Here is an 8,869-nt window from a genome sequence, read left to right on the forward strand (position 1 = left end):
GCACAAATCTGCTTATGAATTATAAAAATTAGTAAAACTGCTAAGCGCAAACGAAACATTTAGGTCCGCAACTAGCGAATTTGCGCTTTAGTGGGCTGGTGCCCACCACTGACATTTGATGACTATGTGTGGTACTCACACAATGACATTGAAAATTCTCTGAAAGTTGTGACATTTTGGAGACACGTGGACACTTCTTTATTAATGCAAATCACAAAACTAGTAAAATGTTGCCTTTGAAGTTGCCAGTTAACCTAAACTGCATGGAATACTGGAATACCAGGAGAAAACCCACACATGCACGAGGAGAACAGGAAGTTMACACAGAAAGGCTGCAGCCCAGTTTTGAACCTGTGACTTTCTTGCTGCGAGGTGACAGGTTGTTTTTTTTATCTTTTAAAAATATGTAAAAGAAGTTCCAGAGTGAAGTTTCTCGTCGCGTTGCCTCCATGATGCTCAGGATGAAGCTGARGCTGTCTGTGAATGTGTTGTGATTTGAAAACTGGATTTCAATCAGATTAATAGACTTTTCTTTTGTTCAGTGTTCTCAGAAGACCTCTGCTAAATGAATGAAATGAACTGAAAATTTAAAAGAATGAAAAAGTATTGCTTTTGTTGCTTTTGTTTTTCAGTTCAAGCCCAAACAGATCAAGAAAATCACAGGGACAAAGCAGCAAAGAAAAGGTAAAGTTCAGGGTCAGTTTCTGTTTCTTCACAGTTCGGTGTGAAGCAGTTTCTGTTCTTCCTAACATATGTAGGTGTTCTTCTGATAATCTCCTCATTCTTACAGCGAACAGTGCGAGCAGATGGCTCAGCAGCCGGCTGTGCTAACGAAGAGCATCTGCACGTTGCACCGGTGATGCGTGCTTTACCTTCTTTTTATTTTTATTTGATGCAGTCTGAGCTTTAACTCTGCAGAATGAACAAAAAGCAAAAGGTAGTCCTTCAAAGCATGGCTGAAAAAAACCTGACGGGAGCCAATTATCTGTTCGTTTATGTGAGGCAGAGTTGGTGGAACAGAGGGGCTGTTATTAAAACAGATGAATCAACTAGAAGCACTGGGAGAGTGCAAACCTCCACCAAGACCAGTTTCCTCCATCCTGTAAGAGTTAACGCACAAAAGCAGAGATGAAACACATTTACTGAATAAGTTCTGATGTAGTGAACATTTAAGCTGCAGTATGATGGGGTTTCTTTTGGTGGAGTCCAATGTGAAAAAAAGGAAAAAAGTCAGACTGGTCACCTGACGTTATTGTTGAAATCTTTCACATTGGTGCAACGTGATTTAAAAAAGCAGTTTTCATCAAGTGTCTAATCACACAGACACACACGCGTCTTCCTATCTTTGTGAGGACCACACAACCACACTCTGCACATTCTTTTCCCCCAAAGTTTGTCGAGAGGTGGACAGAGGGGCGCACAAAGAGCTCTGGACTTGATCTGGCCTCATTTAAATAATAATAAAAATTAACAAACAAACAAACAAACAAACAACCTCCGAGTCTGAAGTCCACCGCGTCACTCCTCTTCCTCAATCTTCATTGGTCTGTGTACAAGCCTACCGACAATGTGGTGTGTTTGAGGAAATGGGAAAAAAATAAGTTTCATGGTGCAGTCACGCACTTCCTGGTCACAAAACGTTCTCTAAATGTGCACCAAATGTCTAAAAATGTGCACGTTATGGCAAAAATTATTCATCATTACATCTGGTTTTAACATTACTTTTATAAAGTTTGAAATCCAAACACTGAAAGCGGTCACTGTTTTTTACAGAAGCCCTGTGAAAGCATCACAGCTTTGCCGATCTCAGAGGATTACAAGAAAAAAAAAATTCCTGTATCCGCATCGTGATCCGGAACATCACCCAAATTTAAAGGTGTGTTCCTTGGTCCAGTACCCACATGTGGTAAAAATGTCATGAAAATCCGTCCACAAGTTTTTGAGTAATGTTGTCCACAGACAGAACGACAGACATACGCAACCGAAAACATTACCTCCTTGGCGGAGGTAATAAAAGTACACAGAACAGGTTGTCAGTCAGTGGGAGAAATCAGGGCTGGTGTTAACTGCAACCAMTCCTCTGTTTCCTCTTAAAACACCTCAACAGTGTTAAACTGTTGCACTTTTAATGTTTGCTGAATTCTCCTTGCTGCCAGGTCAGGGGTTTTATTTATTATCCATATAATGACCATGCTGGGATGGTATTTATCTCAGATTTCTTAAACCAATGACCTTCAGAAGGTCGGCACAATTCACCCTRACTTTGGAGTGTGTAACAAAAATTTAAAAAAAAAAACTCAGCTATGGTTCAGTTAGACCTCACTGATTCTGACTTTTTTTAATCTGTCAGAGCAACAGGGTCACTTTTTAGTTCACTAACAATAAAAGGTGCATCTAATGAAAAAACTAATTGGATTTTCTTAAGACATTTATAGTATAAGTTTAAAGTGCCTATGCCATCTGCTTTTTGTAATAAATATAAATGCCTTTTTAAAATATAACATCCATCACAAATTGCAAGAAAAAAAATCCTGACAGTTGTTGAAATATTCACATGTGAAGTAACAGGAAGTGATGTCAAAGGGGAATGCCTGAATGTAAACAGAGCATCACTACAATAAGTAACAGCACAGACTGTAGAGAAAAATATGTTTTAGATTATTTTGAGTCACTATCAGAAATAAAGAAGAGTCAGAGTTCAAAAAATATTGTTTCAATAAACAAAGACCAGAGAGTTSCTTCTCTTAAAGAGTTCCCCTTTGATGTCACTTCCTGTTTCACTTTGAGCAAAGCTCAAAAGAAAATCTACCAGATATAAGACGAAATGAATTAAAATTACGTGTWTTATGCAAAAATTCTTAAATATGAAGTTTTTTTATACTTTTTGTCTTTGAAGTAAATACATGTAACAGGCCGTTGAAATAGTAGCTATTTTTTGATAGAACTTGTATTTTTCTTTGATTAAATTGTGTATCTTTATGTATGCTCACGAAATAATAAAGATGAGGTTCACTTAACTGTTCAATTGTTACATTATAAGAATTATGACTCAAAAGACACATGCTGCAATACAAATAAATAAATAAACTGAGTGAGCCGTAACTGCTTAAAACCTACAGATAAACCTTAATTAAAGGCATGTTTGCACTGTGATTTTATCTAAATAATGAAACACAGTCACTCAAACTATTTCCTTCTTTGTTTTCGCTGCATAAATAATTTAGGGGTGAAATAATAAAGACTGCTGTAAWAATCAGGGCTTTAAAGTCTGCTTAAAAGTACTTAAAGGATCAATTCTGGATTTTAATTAACATTTTTTATTGATGTTAGAACAGCAAACCTTATTCATTAAAAACTCATAATTTCCCTAATAATAATTCATTTTGCACAAGTTACACAGTTAAAAGAACTCCTGGAGCAAAATAAAAATAATTAAATAAATAAAAGTTCTATATATAAAGTACCTGCTCAAACAACAGGAGTTTATGGTTTCTCAAGAAAAAATTACTTTTCTCACCCTAAAAACAGTTTCCTGCTGTTTGACAGTGATTTTTATTCTGTTCAGACTAAATAAGTTGATTCTAAAAATAGGACTTTGCTCTTTTTGTAATATTTAAAAATAACTGTCAAATAGATTTTAAGGTTTTAGTCACAACTCTTAACGGGAAGGAGTAACTGATGGGTAAAAGGTCAAACAGAGTTAATCTTAGAAACTTGCAGCTCGGATTTATTTAAGAAAAAAGTCTGTCAGGATTTCAATCTTTAAGTCCTTCAAAYGCTGAAGCTCTGACATGAAGCGGGCTTTAACAAAGGCTCCAAATCTCCCAAAAAAAAAAGGCTAAAAATCTAATACTGACAAGATCAAAGAGCCTCTTTAGGCTCAGACCGAATCCTGCGGACTTCAAACAAATGCCGATCCACCTTTTAGGGATCAACACACTTTCACTTTATAATTAAAAGGTATCGAGGCACAAGAACAGATTCTGACAAACAAGGAGAGTAGAATTAGATTTGAGACAATAATCAGCTGCAGACTGACACACAACCGCTTCTTTTTCCTTTCAATTTAGGTAGGTTTTTACTAATCAGTTTTTATTGTATTGAAGCAAAGTGAACAAGATTTAAATAACTTGTACAACAAACTGAAGAGGCTTCGTTTAAAACRAACCACAGGAAGTTTACGACACCTGTATAAAATCTGACAGCAGACAGATTTATTCAGGCCATACGTCCAAGAAAAGGCCTCTCTGGTTTTAAACAGCAGCTAAAGCCCTGAAGTCCAGACAGTTTCCTCCCCGGGGACAAACTGCAACCTGTCTGAGAGCTCTGGGTCCAGATGGGACACACTCGAGGGTTCATCAGGTCTCTGAAGTAGCTTACCCTGTCAAGGGATCAAACCAGTGGTGACACAACAGAAAAGATAGATTAACTGTTTTTGTTCAATATCAAGGATTTGTTGTGGAAAAACAAACAGCAGAGTCAGAAACTAAATTCTAGTGTGTTACAAATAAAGAATGCAGACTCCAGCAAATGTTCCAGAACAGTCCAATAAATCTGGAAAATACTGTAGGGGTCACCTYGARTGAAATTATCAAGGAAACTGTCTTGGACTCTGAGTCCTCTGATGGGCCTTCGAAGGAACAAAACCTCTGTTCCACTTAGAACTGGACTTAGGCCACCTCAGGTCGCCTTAACCTTTCAACGAGACATTCTCTTCCTTTTTAATCAGATAATAAACAGAAGAATCTTCTCTTATTTGATTTATTGTTCTCTTAACTGAAAGTATTTGTTAGGGTTCGTTTTGTGAGGACTCCACAAATTGGATGTGAGACAACAGTAAACAAATGACTCAGACAACAGATAAAAGTTCAGTGAGTTTATTTACAGGTGAATCCGGTGAAAAGCTGAAAGGCAAAAGGAATGATTGAGAGGTGGTGTTGAGTAATTAAACGACTTTAAATATTGATTTGTTTGTCTTGTTTGTCTGTGTTGGGACGTTCTTTTGAACAGACGAGCTACATCTAATGGCCAGAACTCTGCAGTTTTCACTCATTTACAGGCCAGCGGTCACTCTTTCAGAGATGAGGATGTTCTCATTCTTGATAGAGAGGAACGTTGGTTTGAGAGAGGAGTAAAAGAAGCCATTTTTGTGAAGAAAGACCGTCCATCATTAAACAGAGGTGGAGGCCTCCGTTTTCAGTTGTCCCCCTCCTACAGTGCTGCCATTGGCAGTATCACTCCACCCCCTGTTAACAATAAGTGTTAATTAGGTGTCAATGATAGCCATGTGATGTGAGTATCAGTCACATGGAGGCAGKGCTTAAAAGCCTGAATTTWGCCTGAAACTCTCAGACTGAAGAAGTCTCTTGGAGGAGAGACGAAACGTTTCATTAGAGAAGAACCCGTCCAGAAGACCTATACTATTTTTTTCTTTTTGATTTTTTTACCTGGATTACTGAGATGCATCAGGACATTTTGAACTGCCTAATTTTGTTTAACCAATTATTGCACACTTTCTGTAAATCATACCAACCTCATTTCACTTCTCAAATATCACTGTTTGTCCCTATTTGATATATTTAACTGTTTTTTTTATCCAAACAATCAATGATTTATAAAGGTAAATCAGGAAAATTAACAAGGGTGCCCAAATTTTCGCACCCCACTGTATAATGTGCTGCTTCAGTTAAAAAAATAATTAAAAGGCCTAAAAATGCTGGTAATTATACAGTGTTTATATAACATGGCAGCCTGGTAGGTAAATGGTAAACTGGGGTTTAATTTCAGAATAGTTCAGAAGTGTTATAAATGCAGAAGCCAACCCCAGGATTCATTTATTTAGTTGTTTGTGAACTTAAACCTTGGAAATCCTATAAAATTCATTATCTCTCCAGTTCAGTTCTGTCTCAGAGTTTAAATTTCATCACTGTAAGTCAGAAAAACCTCAGCTTGTTCAAACTTTTCACCCGAGTGCACCAGCAACTTCTGTGGCTCAAAACAAGTTCAGAGGAACACCAGCAGAACAGGAGGTCCAAACGTCTTCAGAGTCAGAGCTGACAGCCGTCAGGAGGAAACGAGCAGATCAGACCGAACAAGGAAGAGCAGCCACGCATACACAAATATTACTATTATCTTGTGATGCTGCGTGAAGATGAAGACGTTTGACCTCTTTAGTTGACCTTATAAGATAACCTTTGTTGTGTGAGTGTGCAGCTTGGCATCGACACCTGGAGTGTGTTCAGACGCAGACAGAAAGTCAGGACTGGCAAAAGCTGCTAAATCCACCAAGTCAGTGCTGACATCTCACTGACAGAGAAACACTTTAATTACTCTGCTCAATCAGAAACTGTCAGACTTCCTGTCACGTTTGACACCCTGCAGCACTCAACAGAACAAAGAACAAAGTTATTGTAATCTGTAATAAACATGAAATGGGTTGCCCTCTAAGAAACAGTCTTGCAACAAAATCGAATCAAACCTTCTTCAGAATATTCAGATAAGTAAAAAAAAGAAAGAAACATCATCATGGAGGTTTACTATAAGTTTGAGACTGACTCTGCAAAACAGATTTTAAGTGGTAGGAAACTAAAACTTTGCCAGCTCATAAAAGGTAAATTAAATAATTATACACAAACAGATCAGCTACCACCAATTATGTTTTTGTGTTACACATTTGATTATTTTTGGGTTTAAAATAGCAGCAAGTGGTTCCATGAGCCCCTCTGCCAGAGATGGGGACTCGTGATTTGGACTTGGACTTGCAAAAGTCTCGTGCACGTCTCTGCCCTCCACCTTTCCAAAGCCTCGCGCAGCCACCCCTGCTGCTGTCAGAGCAGAGAGGACACCGCTGCAAATGAGTCACACATGACCAAAGCTTCTGCAGCTCCTGCCCTGGCCACCTGCTTCGGATGTTATCATCCATGAAATGGACGTTATTAGGCGTTATCAGTCCCATAGAATGGCTTCAGAATGTCCCCTGTGCCCGTTAGCAGGTTCCCCGTCCCATAGAATGGCTTCTGATTGTCAACTGGTTAATATGAGGCATAAAACCACTAACTGGTTAATATGAGACATAAAACCACTATCTGGTTAATATGAGGCATAAAACTACTATCTGGTTAATATGAGACATAAAACCACTATCTGGTTAATATGAGGCATAAAACTACTAAGGTTAACTTTAGAGCAAATGACATGGTTAGTGCTAAAGACACCACCCTCCAACGGTTGTATATTGTGGCCTTCCAATAGGGCAATGGGTAGAGTGTCGGACCAGAGGTTGGGAGACCAGGGCTCCARACCAACACATACACACACAAAAATATTATTACAATGTTATGTTTTGTCTGGGTTCATGTTTTTATTTTTGACTTTATTCAGATTTTTCTGTCATGTTCCTCTGTTTTCTTCCTCCTGTCTGCCTTTGCTCCAGCCCCGCCCACTCACACCTGATCCTCATGTTTCTCCACCAGGTGTTCCCTGTTTGTGCTCGTTAGTCTCACCTTTATATTCTGTGTCTTGTCTTCACTTCCCTGTTGGGTCATTGTTGGGTTATGTTCTGTTTTGTGCCTTGCCTTGCCAGCCATTCAGAGTTTTTTGAGCTGCCCAGTCAGCACCTTTTTTTGTTAAATAAATACTTTGTTTTTTGGAACCTTTAATCTGCCTGCATCATGGGTTCACTCCTGACTGAGATTCTTAACGTACAATGTATTTTGGTTATTTTCACATTCATTGTCATTGATACATTAAATCACTATGGGGCACTGTTGGGACAGTCTGAAGCCTAGAAGGCACAGTAGGGACCCTCTGAAGCCATTGCATGGGACTGATAACGCCTAATAATGTCCATTTCATGGACTGATAACATCAGAATCCCCTGCCCTGGCTTAAAACAGTCATTTTAATTTGTAATGTTTTTTTTTTTCTGTGACACTGTCCCACTAAATAAATCTCTGGACTCACAGCCTGAGTCACTTCTTCACCTCATCCACCTTGTGTGCCTCTGTGACATCTACCATCATTGGGTACATTTGACATTTTCACTAAATTGATTTATGTAATGTGGATCTAAGCATTAAAGACATTCTTTTTTATGTTTATTTGCAGTTCTGAACATATTACCACCTCTTTGAACTGTCAGGGAGGCATTTCAGGGCAATAAGACAAGAACAAACAGACTAAAAACAGTTTCTACCCATGAGCTGTTGTTGTAATGAACACCGTGAACACTGCAAACTCATCCAAATCATGATCACTCAGGATTTTTTCTGCTCTGTTCTGTTTGGTGCAATATAAATAATATCAAATGCAATATTTCTAATATCCTGAACATATCAACACTGCTGTTATTTGAAAAAATTTTCGTCTAAGTTTTTTTACTACTTTTATTACATTGTTCGCCCGTCCATTTTCTTCCTCTTATCCAGGGTCAGGTCTCGGGGGCAGCAGCCTCAGCAGAGAGACCCAGACTTCCCTCTCTCCAGACACTTGGACCAGCTCCTCCGGGGGAACTCCAAGGTGTTCCCAGACCAGCTGAGAAACATAGTCCCTCCAGCGTGTCCTGGGTCTTCCTCTGGGTCTCCTCCCAGTGGGACGTGTCCAGAACACCTCACCAGGGAGGAGTTCAGGAGGCATCCTAACCAGATGAACCACCTCAACTGGCTCCTCTGGACGTGGAGGAGCAGCGGCTCTACTGAGTCCCTCCTGGATGACTGAGCTTCTCAGCCTATCTCTAAGGGAGAGCCCAGACACCCTGCAGAGGAAACTCATTTCAGCTGCTTGTATCTGTGATCTCCTTCTTTCGGTCACTACCCAAAGCTCGTGACCATTGATGAGGGTAGGAACGTACACAAACCGGTCGGCCTATTTC

Source organism: Austrofundulus limnaeus, unplaced genomic scaffold (assembly GCF_001266775.1).
Source record: "Austrofundulus limnaeus strain Quisiro unplaced genomic scaffold, Austrofundulus_limnaeus-1.0 Scaffold2101, whole genome shotgun sequence".
Classification (NCBI taxonomy): Eukaryota; Metazoa; Chordata; class Actinopteri; order Cyprinodontiformes; family Rivulidae; genus Austrofundulus; species Austrofundulus limnaeus.